This window comes from Seriola aureovittata, chromosome 10, assembly GCF_021018895.1.
Source record: "Seriola aureovittata isolate HTS-2021-v1 ecotype China chromosome 10, ASM2101889v1, whole genome shotgun sequence".
In the NCBI taxonomy this organism is placed as follows: Eukaryota; Metazoa; Chordata; class Actinopteri; order Carangiformes; family Carangidae; genus Seriola; species Seriola aureovittata.
In genome coordinates, this window is record NC_079373.1 from 4,782,862 (window position 1) to 4,797,453 (window position 14,592).

Genomic DNA, 14,592 nt, shown 5'->3' on the forward strand with positions numbered 1-14,592 from the left:
AAGAGGAGAACTCTGCTGCGGTCTGCAACTTGCTGGAGTCAGGAGTGCATACTTTTTTTAAGGAGGGGGGAGGAGGAGGAGGACGGGTGGGGTGGGGTGGGGTGGGAGGTGGGAGGTGGGGGGTAGAATAAGGGGGGATCTGTGGCTGAGTTTGTCGACACCACGCGCTCATGTTGGCGCACTGCACTGAGGAACCTCGGTTGCAACTCCCATTGATACTGCTCCCTCTTTGATTGAATGATTGTGGACTACAGGGAACTGTGAGTGTGTACATGTGTGTCTGTGTGTGTGTGTGTGTGTGTGTGTGGGGGGGGGGGGGGTGGTGGCTAGTGGTGGTGGTTTGTGTGTGGGGTAGATGGGATATTTGACTATTGTCTTATCTTTTCGTACTTTGGCTTGAGTGACTTGATGGCTTGGGGAAAAAAACAGAGCCAGACAGATGCCAAAATATCCAGAGCATAAATCTCACCTTGTGCTTCTTCTTCCTCTTCTTCTTCTTATCATTGATTTGTTATGCTGGTGATCTTAGGGTAGAGGACATGCTAAATCCGCTCTCTGTGTGTCCCTATACATGCACTCGCCAGCAGTCACGGACATACAGTTGGCCTACAGGCAGGGATAAAAATAGCACAAACCGATGCGTCGGGCGCAGCCCTTTTCCCTTCTCAGAGCTGACTTTTCTAGGTAGCTTCCACTCAGTGCAGCCTCACCACCTCCATCTCTCCCCCCCACCCCTACACCATCAACCTTAGCGCACTCCATCCCATCCCGTAAAGTCTCGTGAATCTCCACGCGGTGCAGATGGACGGCGTGGGGTGTGTGGAGAGGGTCTTACAGTAAAGGTGTTATAGATATTGAAGGGGAGGTGAGAGACAGAGCGTGCTGGGGGGGGGGGGGGGGGGGGGGGGGGGGGGGTTTGTTTGTGCGCCTTTACACGGACAAGTGTGCGCTCCCCGTGGGTCTATTCCGCGGATGAGCGGGGTCTGGTGCGTGGGCACGGCCAGTGAATATATGAGATGGATGGAGGAGGCAGCGGCTCAGTTCGCCGTGTTTTCCTCTGCCTTATCTGCTTAAAGATGCAGTGTTTTGTCCGCCACATGCACTGTATGCTGGGATAAAAATTCTCCAAGACCAAAACAGCACCAACGCTTGGCGGGGGGATATACAGAGACAAGGGAGCGGGGGGGTGGGGGGGTAGTGGTGTTTGGATGGAAACCCAGATGCTAGAGCATTAGAGGAGGGTTTCTAACAGGAGATAACCTACTCCAAAGCTACAGTTTCCACGACTGCACACCACAAATATCCACCTGTAATATTTTCCTATTCTGGCACTCATTTTTTCCGTGGCACATTTGCCAAGAGCTGATCACAGAGCGGTAGTGTCTTTAATCAGGCTCTACGGGCTGTAAAGTGAGAGAATCTAAACGTGACGTCAATGCCTAGTAACTGACGCAGCCCTTCAACAAAAATGGCTTTTTATTTATTATTTTTTCTTCTTCTCGTCAGCAAAGCTTGATTACTCCAATTTTACAGTGTTCCGTCGACTGAAAAGAAAAGAGAAAATCCCACAAGAAGCGTTGGGTAATCCGCGTTCATCAGTATTTGGACCTATTTTGCGTTCATGAGTTTGAGCTGCTGAAGTGACACTGGGACGAGAAGCTTCTGAAGAGGGCGACAAGACAGCAGATATGTCGATGATATTGGCAGCGACGACGAGTTCCAGATTTTTAGTTGTAGAGGGGAGGAAAGTAGTGAGGTTTACGGATGCAAAGGAGGTGGTGGTGGTGCTGTTGAAGGCACACTGGGTTCCAAAAAAAAAAAAAATCACTGCAATGATGCAACGGAGGGGAATCGGGGCTCTTGTGCAGAGTTGGAGAGGCAAAATTAATTTACATTACATGCACTTCACGTAACGTTCCTAAGCGATGCCTTTTGTGAGTGTTTTTTTTTTCTCCTTCCTCGTACTGTGACCTAAAAATAGCAACATAGTTTTGATCGTGCGCCAGAAATAGACAGACGGGTATCACTTGTATAAAAAGGGAGGCGATCCTGAGCAAACTTGGACGTGCCACTGTAAGCCTACATAATAACAAATGGAGGACTTAATCTGTTGCATTTCTTCCACACTCTTGTTGCGGCTTTGCCCTAATATCTCAATCTTTCTCTCTGTGTTTCTCTTCCTCCAGTTTAGGACCGGGACGTGCCTGCACCATGGTGAGTGAGACATTTGCACATGCAACGTTTAATTCTATGTACTTTTGTGTCTTTTCAGTAGTGCATGTTTCTGAGTGCCTGTGCTGTTTCTTTTCCCCCCATTTTTTTTGCCTCCTCCTCTGTCTCATGCACGCAAAAACAAAAAAACACTTGACTCCCGGTCCCAGGCATGGATTTAATTGGCATGCTTTACGAGCCATGTTTAACTGTAGAACCGAAGCATAGAGCAACCCTTCCTGCAGAGTAGGAATCACCCTTTTTGGTAAATAAGCAAGTGCAAAAACTCCCTTTGTCTGTTGGCGCTGTTGAGTCTCTATCACATATTTATTTTTTTCCCTCCCATCTCACTGCTTAACCGCGAAAGCGAGGGGAACCCTTCTCTGATGAGCGCTTAAGGACGCCTTTCCCTCCGTTTTTTCTTGCTTTTAAGAGGAGTCGTACTGGCAGAGAAGCGACGGTGGAGGAGGAAGAGAGGAGTGAAGTGAGGAGCTGTTGCTGCAGCAGAGACCAGGCGCACCGCATGGGGAAACCCGGGAGCTGTCCAGCAGCAATGGTGCTGAAACCACACCAAGTGGCGGTAGTGGGCTGTTACTGGCGGTGGTGTGTTTGCTTGTGTGTGTGTTCATGTGCATGTGTGTGGGGTGGTGGGGGGTGGTGGTGGCTGGTGTTGTTCCTGGCAGCCAAAAGCTTTATTTACTCCTGTTTGAAAACCAGCAGCATCTATTCTGAGTGAATCCTCTTTCCTGAAGCGACGTTGGAGGAGAAATACTAAGCCCCCCCCCTCCTTAAAATTCCTGAGGGGAGACATTTGGCTCGAAAAGATGTTATAACAGAGCTTTTCCCGCCCGTACAGTTTGAACGGCCTCTTCGGATGCCATAGGCAGCCAGACAGAGAGAGAGAGAGAGAGAGAAAGAGAGAGAGAGAGATAGAGAGAGAGAGAGAGAGAGAGAGAGAGAGAGAGCAGCCGGACCGACTTGGATCAGCTTTTCTTCTGCTCACGTCAGTCCCGTTATTTCCTCCCGTGCCTGACCAACTTTCCTCCTGTGCCTGACAACCGTGCCTTACAAATCCTTTTTTTTTTTTGTGAAGTGAAGTGATTAGTTTTGAAGTGAAGCTACTTTGTAATCGCGTTAAAAATGAATAGAAGAAGTGAAGCAGGTGTCAAGTTCGTAGTATGTTTAGGAAATGTTTGGAAAAAAGTAGCAAAAATAGTTGAGATTTTTTTCAGTGTTTGAATTCAGCAAGACGCGTGTGACTTCAGTGTCTTTTTCGGTTCAAGAGCTCTGTTCACAATAACTTTGCGTCCTCGCGACCAGGAGGGCGCTCAAGAGGCGAAGTGGAGCGTCGCTATTGTCTCCCAGAAAGAGTTTGAAGGAATCACCCTTTCAATTAAGGTAGCCTATCAGTGCTGAATTAGCGACCCGGACCGGGAAGACGATGAATAGGCTACAGGCGTCTGGACAGTTCTGCAGCCCGACTGGGACACACGACCCGCGCTCGACACCCCCCCCCCCCCGTCCGCCCCCCCCCCCCGCCCCCTTAGTCCCAGTCTGTGCACGACTTTGGCCAATTCTTCCCAGTATTTTTGCATGCAGGCTACGAGGCTACCGTGCCACAGATGGAAAGAAAAAAAACACACACATCGACCACCTGTCTTTGTCATGAAAAATCCCGATTGCACTTCACCTGCGATAGGCTACATTCCTTCACCTCCCCCAAACACCAAAAAATAGCAACTCTGTAATTCTTCGTCGGTCAAAACGCGTAAATAGCGACTCGAGGGGCGAGATCTCGCTCAATAATTCAATACCGAGCGTGTAATTTCGGTGGAAACAACACGGATTCCCGAGTCGTGACTGCTAAAGTGAGTAATGTGCGCGTTGGCTGCGTCAGGAGAGGCAGTCACTGTGCAGTGCAGACGGTGGGGGAGAATCGTGACTGACTGGGTTGCAAATGAAAAGACCACCCAATGAAAAAAATACCCACACGGGGGGGGGGGGGGGGGGGGTCTAAGGTCTGGGTTGTGCTTAAGACTCTGGGTTTGCACTAACCATTTCCCTAACACCCCCCTCCCTCCCTCACTCCCCCCTTCAATCCCAAATATCTCCTTTCTCCCCAAAGCTTGTTTTTAGTGTGAGCCCTGCTGCTTGCTGGCAGCCAACTTGAATGCAGACGAGTTTCATCAGTGATAGTGGGGCGGTGTTGATGGAGAGAAAGAGAGGGGAAGGGGAGGAGGAGGGGAGAAGGGGGGGGGGGTGAGGGGTAGGGGGGGTATGTTGGTTTGAAGTCAAGCCTGGTACAAACAAGAAGGGGGGGGGGGGGGGCAGAGAGAGAGGGGGTCCGGATTCAGATCGTGACCCGGCCTCCACCTCGGTATACAGTAACTTGCAGCTCCAGAGGGGGAAGTTGAGGGTTGTTTATAGGGGTGAGATGTTGCAATGGCTTCTGAAAAACTAACGGAACAGTTGCAGGAAAAATAAAAAAACAGGTAAGTTTTTTTTCCTCTTTATTTAATTATCTCGTTGCTAAATTTTGACGAAAAAAGAAAACACATTAAAGATGGTTTGAACTCAGAGTGTGTGAGAATGAGTGGTTTACGGTCGTGATGAACTCTTTAACTCTTGATGTGATGCTCAGGACTGTGTTGTTGTTTTGTTAAGTTGTACACTGCCGCTGTATAAGCTGTAAACTGTTGCAGTATGTAGTAGTAGCGGTGATATAATAGTCATGCTGCTGTGGTTCAAACCTTAAAAACACCCGCTGGAAATGACTGAAGCATCGGCTCCGGACTGAGATTCCAGTCCGGAGACCCCCGTGTCGTTTTCGCAATGGTACCCTCCGGTGAACTGTATAGGTGACCATGAGTCGCCTCAGATGCTTCTTGCTATGTTGTGATGCGACTTGGAGGGGCTGCGCGAGGCTCCCTACACTTTGTCGACATGCACTTGTTATTTTTTTGTTATTATATTTCTGCTCGCTGTGTTTGCTTTTGCCATCATTTGATGTCGCTTGTAGCTGGCTCGTGTAAGAAAGGGGGGGGGGGGTGTTTGTGATGAGGTGAAAACTGCTCATCCTCGCTGTCACATTTCTTGTTTATTATTATTGTCAGCATAATTTAGTTTTGTTTATCACGATATGAACCATTCAGAGCGACGGTTGGTTTCGCAGCCTCGCGAGACGCCCTGCTAACGCAAAAAAATAAAAGAAAATGTTCATTAAAAAAATAGCCGCATCAAAATGCTCATATCCCTATATGAGTGCATATAAGTATACACTCTCTCTGGTATAGATCACAATTTGGTTAGCCCTGTCTATTTTTTTCAAAAAGGGGGGTCCCTATATGAGCGAGACACCGATTGGTTGATGACGAGGTTTGGTTTGCTCCAATAAGATCCCTCCCTGCTCTCTATTTATTGCCAGCAGTTTACAGCCTTGCTCCCTCCTCACCCAGAGCTCTGGAGCGGCTGCAGAGAGCCAGCGCTTCACTATAGGGAGACACACCACGGACCAGGGAATATAATACAGAGAGAGAGCGCACACTGACAACAAAACGCATCGATGCACAGCTCCCAATGATCACACGGGCTTTGCACATCCGAGCGTTTGGATAAAAAAAAAAGAAAAGAAAGAAAAGCAAGGAGAGGAAAATATGAGATAGAGACAGAAAGGGAGAGAGAGAGAGAGAGAGAGAGGTGAAGGGGGATAGGAGAAACGAATGGATGAGGGAGGAGAGACGAGAGGGGAGATAGAGGAGAATTCAAACTGGAGAAGGAGTGGGGAATCAAAGCGAAAGGACCTTGGACAGCTCTCAGTTGCAGCAGCAGCCTTGGCATCCGGAGACCCCCCCCCCTCCTCTCCTTCTTTCTCTCTGTCTCTTCCTCTCCATCCTCCGTCCATCCTCTCCTCCTCCTAGCGCGCGTGTGTGTTAGTGTGTCTGTGTGTATGTTGGAGGGACTCACTCGCCTCGGGTTGCCGATGGCTGGAGATACAATCAACCGAGTCGGGATGGGAGATTAATTCACGGAAGCGAAAAGAGAGCAGGCTCCCCGTGTCACGGAGTCTCCGTCGGACGGCGGCAGCAGCGGCAGCGGCAGCAGATGATGATAATGCCCTTCACGAATCTTTTTGCGGTCTGGGCTTGCTGTTCATAACTATTAATCTGGGAAGCCCTTACCCCAAAAAGCATTTGCGGAGGGCGCAATCGCCGCGCCGGCACATCGACATCGGAAGAGGCTCCACTCGTGGAATTTTACAATCTTTAATTTTTTAAGGGCTTGTTTCCTTTTTCTGCTCGAATTTGCTTTTTGCTATGATGTTGTCATTATTTACTCTTGTTATTTTCGCCATTGCTATAGCAGGGGCGTTTTTGTCATGGTTTCTTTTCAGCCCTTACGTGTGTCATTTTTTTTTCTAGTCAACAGTTTTCTTCTTTGTTAGAAATTGTGGCGAAGCTCTGCAGCCACGTCGCACCCAAGTTTTGCTCAAACTCTTGCGAGCTTCAGTGTCCTGAAAAAAATATTATTTTGGTATTTCTGTCAACAAACATGTCGTCAGACCCAAAACTTTGAGCCATGCAAGATTAAGTCATAATTTCAGCCAAACACACACACCCCCGGCCCCCGCCCCTCCAGCCCCCCGTCCCACACTGAACAAGAGACAGTGGCCCCTAGCAGAGCAGAGTGTAAACACGGGGAGACCCTTGCAATGAACAAGTTGCACGTGGGCAAACCAGTGGATGGTGGTGTGTGTGTGTGTGTGTGTGTGTGTGTGTGTGTGTGTGTGTGTGTGTGTGTGTGTGTTTTGGAGGGGTGGGGTGCCACTTTTCTTGGACGTCATTGAACCCCTAACCCCGTGTAAATGAATGTTAGATACACACACACACACACACACACACACACACACACACACACACACACACACACACACACACACCCCCCAAAGTGCATATGCAAGGGATTCCCCAACAAGCCCATCCTAACATAGGGAGAAGCCCAGATTGGCAGATGGAGAGGGATGAGAAACAGCTGCAATTGCTGCCTCATACACTGACCGAGTAGTGACTCTGTGTGTGCGTGCGTGCGTGTGTGGCCTTCGTGCGAACATCCACGCACCCTCCCTTTTAACACAAGCACACTGAAAACGCACACGTGTCTCCCTCCCAGTTTTGTGAGTAGTAGTTAATCCACCTCAAGCATCGCCCACCACTGTTCCCTGTCAACGTTCCCCGCAAAGAGCACACAGAGAACCGGACACGACCACGTCCTTTCAGCCTGACCCACCACATTCAAAACAAAACAGGAGAAGGAAAAAAAAAAGATCAAACCCAAATTTTTGCAGCTTAACGACTCAATCAATATACTCACAAGTTCTGCAGCGCAGCAAAACTCTGGCTTCCAGAGCTGTATATGTGAATGAGGCGTGACGTGTGCACGCAAAGTGATCACACAGATGAAAACAAAACCGGGAGAAGAGCACTGCCTGTCTTAAAAGACAGAGTAAAAAGAGGCAGAGAGGATGCAATTCAATTTAGCCTCGAGAAGAAAAACACATGCAACTTTATTCTCAGTTTGTTCTCTGCTGTCCCAACACAGTTTCAGAAGCATCAGTGTGAATAATCATAATTCATGTCAGAGTATATATACAGTATGAGGCCAAAAAAAGGAGCCAGGTGTAGGAAGCGTAGGTCCACTCATTAATGACCTCCAGCATGAAATGATAGGCCCTCCTTTTACCGCAAGACCCGCAAGTTACAGGCCTGACGCCTGGCAAGAAAATATATTTGTCAGGATGGAAAAAGTGCACGTCAGAGAGCTGAAAGTGACGTAACTGAAGTCACCATTAAAGCGTTTAGATGGCCGGTCCCTGTATGTTCTGGCCACGACGTAGAGATACCCCAAAAGTAAACTAGGGAGTTAAACAAAAGCGAGCAAGGTGAACACACGTTGCTAAAGAAAATCCCAGCATGTGTCTCAGTAATTTCCGAGAGTGACATTTAACCCAGCCCATGAGCAAAGCACCGGAACCCGGTGAGGCCCGTGCAGGCTGCGGGTGCGTGTACGACCCTGCTCCTCTCTGGTCACCAGAAAAAACGCCATCATGCAGGTTTCATTACAAACTCTGAGGCGTGTGTTAGAGCAGGGCACACGTGCCGTCAATGGATTTTAATGGACAAAGCAAATCAACACACCCGGAAACGACAAAATTAGACACAAGTGACGTTATTTTCAATAAGTAAACGGTTTGACCTCTGACCTGTGGAGCTGCCATGAGTTTCTCAGCGTCAGCCACAACTGTGTGCAGGACGCAGTTCTCTGTTGTTGTGTGTGTGGATGTAACTGGAGGTAAACTTACCTGTGCATCTCTAAAGGGTGACGTAATTATTGCACTTTTTTTCCATGTATGGATTTGTATCAATCTGGCGTTGTAAACGGTTTATGTTTGTGACTGTGTGGCGCCGTCTCATCACCACCGGCTGCAGGTCGTAAAGTTCCCCCACCTCTCCCCAAATCCCCTCTTACGCCCTCTGTCCTGTCCGTGTAGGTCCTCAGACTAACTTTACAGACGGTTAAATCTCACCACGCGTGTCTTGTCTTTCTGTCTTGCAGGAGGGAACAATGACAACTACAAAATACAAGATGGAAACGAGGTGACTTGTGTGCCCGGGTGGACCCCCCGCCGCCCCTGCTGCTGATGATGCTGATGCTGTTGGAGCCCCCAGCTGTGCGCCGGAGAAAAAGGGGGGACCCACGTTTTGGATGTTTTCACTGAGGAGTGCACAGACAGAAGGAGAGACACCGACCGAGCGCCCGGCCGACCTTCCTCCTCCTCCCTCTTCCTCATCCCGACAAAGGTAATTGCACGGCCTGAGATGTGTTAGAGGATGAGGATGACGTCAAACCCAAATCACCCTTTAAATTGCATTTTGCGTAGGGCTCGTAATGACTGCTGGGTGCATGCGAGCAGGAGTTGTGTCTGCGCAGGGGCTTGTGGCGCTGGATTATCTTCTCTTCTTCTTTTATGTCTTCTTATCACAGGCCTTTAAATTATCCAGAAACCTGCTTTGTCTGCTGTATGTTCAATGTCTGTCTTAAACGTAGAGGATTCATGTTCTCATGATGGTTTGAGACGCTCGGTAAAAACACAACAGGCCGCGTAATATTCCTCTGAAATATCTGTTGGAAGGTCTTGTGGTGTGTATTAGTGAGTTAACAGTCTTTTCATGTCAGTGTAATATTGGTTTGTAGTTTTGTTGTGACATAGAAGATGACCCCGGCGACATTTTGCTTGTTATAATCCGGAACTTTGAATCGTGCTTTGCTGTTGTCCTGGATCTTCAACATACGTCCATCACGGATCATATGAATATATATGTTATTATATTTTATAACAATATTATAGTTGTCACGTCTAAAATCAGCCATCTGGTTGCAGTTGAACTTTTGTTGTTACTGGGTTATTGAGCTGTATTTCAGTCTATGTGATGGCCTTTAAGTTAACCAGTGATTACTATAAATGTCTGTTGAGCAGGCGTGCACGTATGACTGACTGTAACATGCACTTTATAGCTACTCTTTGTTTTTGGCATCAGGAGCTGTAAAGTCCCCGTTCTCCCCCACTCCGTCCCCCCAAATACCTGCTATGTCACCTCTCAGTGTGAGTCATCATATCGTAGACAGTTCAGGCAACACATCGACGTTACGTTAGAGTTACTTGCCCTTGTAATAACGCTGTAGTTACCAGCACAAGCAGAGGGGAAATAATTCAGGCCAAAATGTTCTGTAGGCTATTCTAATAAAACAGAAAGTGCTTCTTTACATTAGGGTTTTTATTATTGCAGTAATGATCAGTTTCCACTGTAAATCCATGAGTGAGATAAAATATAAATTTATGGCAAATAAGATCATGTTGATGTTGGCTGATGGGGTTGCCAGGCTCGTCCTGACCTGCTCCCTCCAGACGCAGTTGGAGACATGTCATGGCAGCCAGTTTGTATCCCTGTTTCAAAGCATTTGATGGTGCATTCAGGTGCTCCTAAACCCTCTCTTCTAAGACAGGAAGTGGTAAGGACAGTGGCTTTGACAATCACTTCGCCCGGGAACAGCAACAAAATGGATGCTATAGATGTTTTAGCATGTGTGGTGTGTGTGTGCGTGTGTGTGTGGGTGTGTGTGTGTGTGTGTGTGTGTGTGTGTGTGTGTGTGTGTGTGTATGCTGTGTGAGTGAAAACACCAGTTGATATCCTACAAAAAAAACATGATTTTTTAAAAATTGTACAGTGAAAAATAGTACAACATTTATTTTTGTAACATGCTGTGAATTTGCATTTTCAATACATACCCTGCTGTAAATATAGAACCTTATGACAGCAGGTTTGGGTCATTTTTTTGTGTTCTCGAAATGATCAAGTCTAAAGTCAGGGTGACTTATTTTGGGTTATTTTGAGACAATTCACCTAAATTAGTAAAACATAATCATTTTCTTACATACACCTGGTGGCCTGTAGTATGTAGCCATGTGGATATTCTGGTTTTATTTATCCAGGTTTTGAAATTTCCATCTCTGATATTTTGCCTATACCCCAACACAATGGAGGTGAATGGGATTTTGTGGTGAGTCCTCATTTATCAGGATAATCCACCAAACACGCTGTCAACAGTTGTCTCTGGGATTATTACTTCAGTAGTAAGTAGTTCCAATGCAAACTGTTGACAGTGAGATCTGTTTATTATCCAAAGAAAGATAAATTGCTGTTAAATTTCAAAATATGTTTTTCCAATGCTGAAAGCACTGCAAACCAAACTCCATTCACCTCCATTGTTTTGGGCTGGTGGAAGAAATCTCAGAGACGGATGCTCAAATTACCAGAGATACATGAGAAAACATGCTTAATTAGAATTTTGGGGGAAGTAACCCTTTAACTGTACATAAAATAACTGGCAAAGGAGAATCATCACAGTTGTCATTTTTTTTACATCAATTATAAGAAAAAGGGACTTTTTTTTTGATAAAAAATAAGTGTAATTTTCTTGTGTTTGTATCACGTCACAGCACAGAGCTGTGATGTTTATGGGCTATTTAGGGCTTCATTGAAATCATTTGCTGTTGTTCTGGTGTTTTATGTCATTGTGGTGATAGATTATTCCCCCTGACTTGTGTCACTTCATTGTGTGTCTTTAAACGTGATGGTCACGTTGTTGCTTCCTTCTTGTAAACTGAGCTCAGAATAATGATATTTCTCACTCCGTGACTCAAGTGGGGATGCAAAATGGTCAACTATCAAATTGAGGGGATTATTTGGTGTGTATTTTATATCAGTGGCTACAGTTCAAGCTTTTGATGCTATGTGGTATCATGTGTGTGTTGTGAAATAATATGCTTTTTTTTGGCTGTTTTAACTCGTACATTTAAAACTGCTAATAGACTGACTACAGCTCAAAGCACAGTAACGCTCTGCCTAGAGGATGTACCCATAATCTCATCATAAGTGTCCATAATGTTGTATATGTCTCATGACGTTAGATTATTTACCTGCTACAGCTCTAAATATACTGAATGAATAATTACTGCTGTAAATCACAGCATTGGTGGAACCTTTTAATAGCATACTATCTTAAATATCACGCAGTGTGTTTTACTTGAAACAGAGTTTGAAGAGAGGGCGTATCTGCCCTGACGTCACCCCACCTGTGTATGATAAATCACAGCATGCTCCTAAATATCCACTGACAATCTTTTCCTCTTGTTTAACACGAGCTACCAGTCCAAAGCTATATTTAGGGAGATGACGTCATGGTTAAAACTGAGACCAAGGGGCTTTGAAGATGCAGGCTACAAAAAGTCAGGAGTTACAATCAACTCTGTGTGCTAATAACACAACACACACGCACATAATGCACTGCATTATGACTTATTATCAAAAATATCAAATATTTATTCATGCATTCAACTTTAAGGAAGATACATGTGTTTCCTACAGAGGTGCTTACATCTGCCGTCTCATGAAGACCATATGTTGATGCAGCCAAAATTCCTGTGGTTGACTTAATCCTAACATTTATCTTTGAGGGATTTACCATAGATTCCATTTTTTCCAATTAACTTGACCAATATCATCAATAGACAATATATAAATACAAATGATAATCATGGAACGCTTAGCTTCAATTATTTGTTGATCAGTGAGTGGAACCCATTACATTTTTTTAGAGAGGGAATTAATGTTTGCACAGCTCTTCACCCAAGTGGAAAAAAGTCATGCGTTGACTTAATGTCTAACTAATATGTTTTTTTTCACAAGCCCTGTAAACGACAGCACATTTGTTCAGTCCACCTCAATCCTCCATGTTGAATTGAAGTTGTATTAGTATCACCTAATCATTTATTGTTTGTGGGGGAGGTTGTTTGTTTCATTTTCATTTAGTTTTTGTGCTATAGAAGGAGAGAGACATCATTGGTGTGTGCAGGTGGGTTATAATGTTACAATCAATCCACCTTCCATTTGGTCTTCAGTGCGTAATATACTAGTGAGCTACTAAAGCTGACCTAGCAAAACATTATTATTATCATGTTTTATAATGTATAATGTATTATAATGTATTTTTTGAAAATGTGATTTTAAAGTCTGGTAAAATCGGTCAATATATACAATGAAAAGACCAACGCCCACAGTGTGTTCTTACTAATAAGAATCATCTGTGTTGCCAAAGCCTCATATATCTTATTTCCCGGTGTCATAGAGCTAAATGTATTGAAAACACACCAGTGAGCCACACTGTTACAGTGAGTGATGTGTTCCTTCATTACAATGAACATGTTTACTGTAATTTATTTTGTGTCAATCCCACATAAACAATTGTGCTGCTGGAAATACTCTATAGTGAACCAGATGTATATCAATCCACAACTGAAAATAGACCTCAACAAATGCAATATTTATTCCTCTTTGAGTCCCATTTTTTAAAAACTACAGTGCTGTGTTGACTTAAGAAATCACTGAGACTTTCAAAAAATTAAGATATATATGAAATATATATGGGATTGATGCTGTGTGTAACAAGCAGGGTAGGGAACTAACTGACACACTGTTGATTTTGGTCTTTTCAATGGATTTGTTAGCAATTAGAAAAGATGTTATAATCCTAATCTATGTTCTTTAAGAATTTTAAAATGACAATGAAGTGAGGCATTTATCATAATAATCTGTAATTTATTTTATAGGTGCATCAATATTTCTCAGTGTCAGAAGTTCCAGTGCAAAATTTATAATTCTTTTTGATGTACGTGTTTTAGATTACAGTACATTATTACAGTTAACTCTAGTTAATTAGTTAATTAACTCTAGTTTGTACATATTCTACCAAAGCCCCAAATCTTTATATCACAATCCAAAAAAAGTGATCGCCATACTTTTCATATCTATCTTGAAAGTTTTTACTTTTTGTTTAATAACAGCCAAAATGCTGCTGTGATCATTTACACAGTTTACATCCTGATTAAACCTTTAGGTAAGGTTAGGTTAAAGCTGTGGTCATGGTTTTACTACTTTTTTATTAATGAGCTATTTGTAAGTTTTGCTATTTCTACAAAGCCAACGTGAGCATTAACAGCTGTTTACTTACCAGCCTACAAGAAATGCTGTGAGTTCAGCACAAGGGGGAACGTCCAGGGCTGAAAAATGAAGCCAACACTGAAGTACTAAAAACTGCTGTTCCTCTAATGACCACTAGAGTCTGGCTCCAAAAGCGAGTCAGTCCCCATTCACTCTCATGTTTAAATGTACAACTTTACAGCAGAAGTGAACATGTTTAGAGCCTGGTACAAAATACTGTTTTAGTCTCTATAGCTAATTCCCTCCTTCATGACACCTGTACGGGGGGTGAATTTTTATATAACTCACCTGTTTACATTTTACTAAGGTTTAAAGTAAAGTTTATGCTTGCCACAAACCTGCATGCACCCAAGTCTCAGCTTCACACACATCCCACTTCTTTGCCCATTTTTGAATTAGCGAGGAGTTAGATGGAGTCAGACACTACCAAGATGGATGCATGCAGTCCGGGGCTACCTTGTAGTCTGTAACTTCTAAGGAAGTATAGCGCTGCTCAGAGGACATATTCTAACCTCTTGTTTTGCAAATGCAACAATGCCTGAAACTCTTGGCAAGACTGGTAATTAAACAGCTGTTAATGCTAACTTTAGCTATGTAGCAATAGCAAAACTTACAAATAGGTCTTTTAAAAACATCCATCCATCCATTAGCTATACCGCTTATCCTTATAGGGTCGCAGGGGAGATGGAGCTATAAATCCCAGCTGACATTAGGCGAGGGTGGGGTTACACCCTGGACAGGTCACCAGTCTATCACAGGAGAGACTAAA

General features: G+C 44.6%; 1 long non-coding RNA gene across 18 annotated transcripts in view; it reads left to right on the forward strand.

The window, feature by feature from the left end:
* The window catches only part of LOC130176096 (uncharacterized), a 58,616-nt gene that overhangs the window by 10,670 nt on the left and 33,354 nt on the right, over window positions 1-14,592 (forward strand). For 5 of the 18 annotated variants that reach the window (XR_008828821.1, XR_008828826.1, XR_008828825.1 and 2 more), the window contains 3 exons: window positions 2,187-2,214; window positions 2,645-2,767; window positions 8,821-9,065. This is a non-coding gene — a long non-coding RNA (uncharacterized LOC130176096). Of the gene's footprint in view, window positions 1-1,200; window positions 2,074-2,186; window positions 2,215-2,578; window positions 2,815-4,551; window positions 4,704-8,820; window positions 9,066-14,592 lie in introns of those variants that run through there. The other 13 variants (XR_008828831.1, XR_008828817.1, XR_008828830.1 and 10 more) reach the window with 12 other exon arrangements.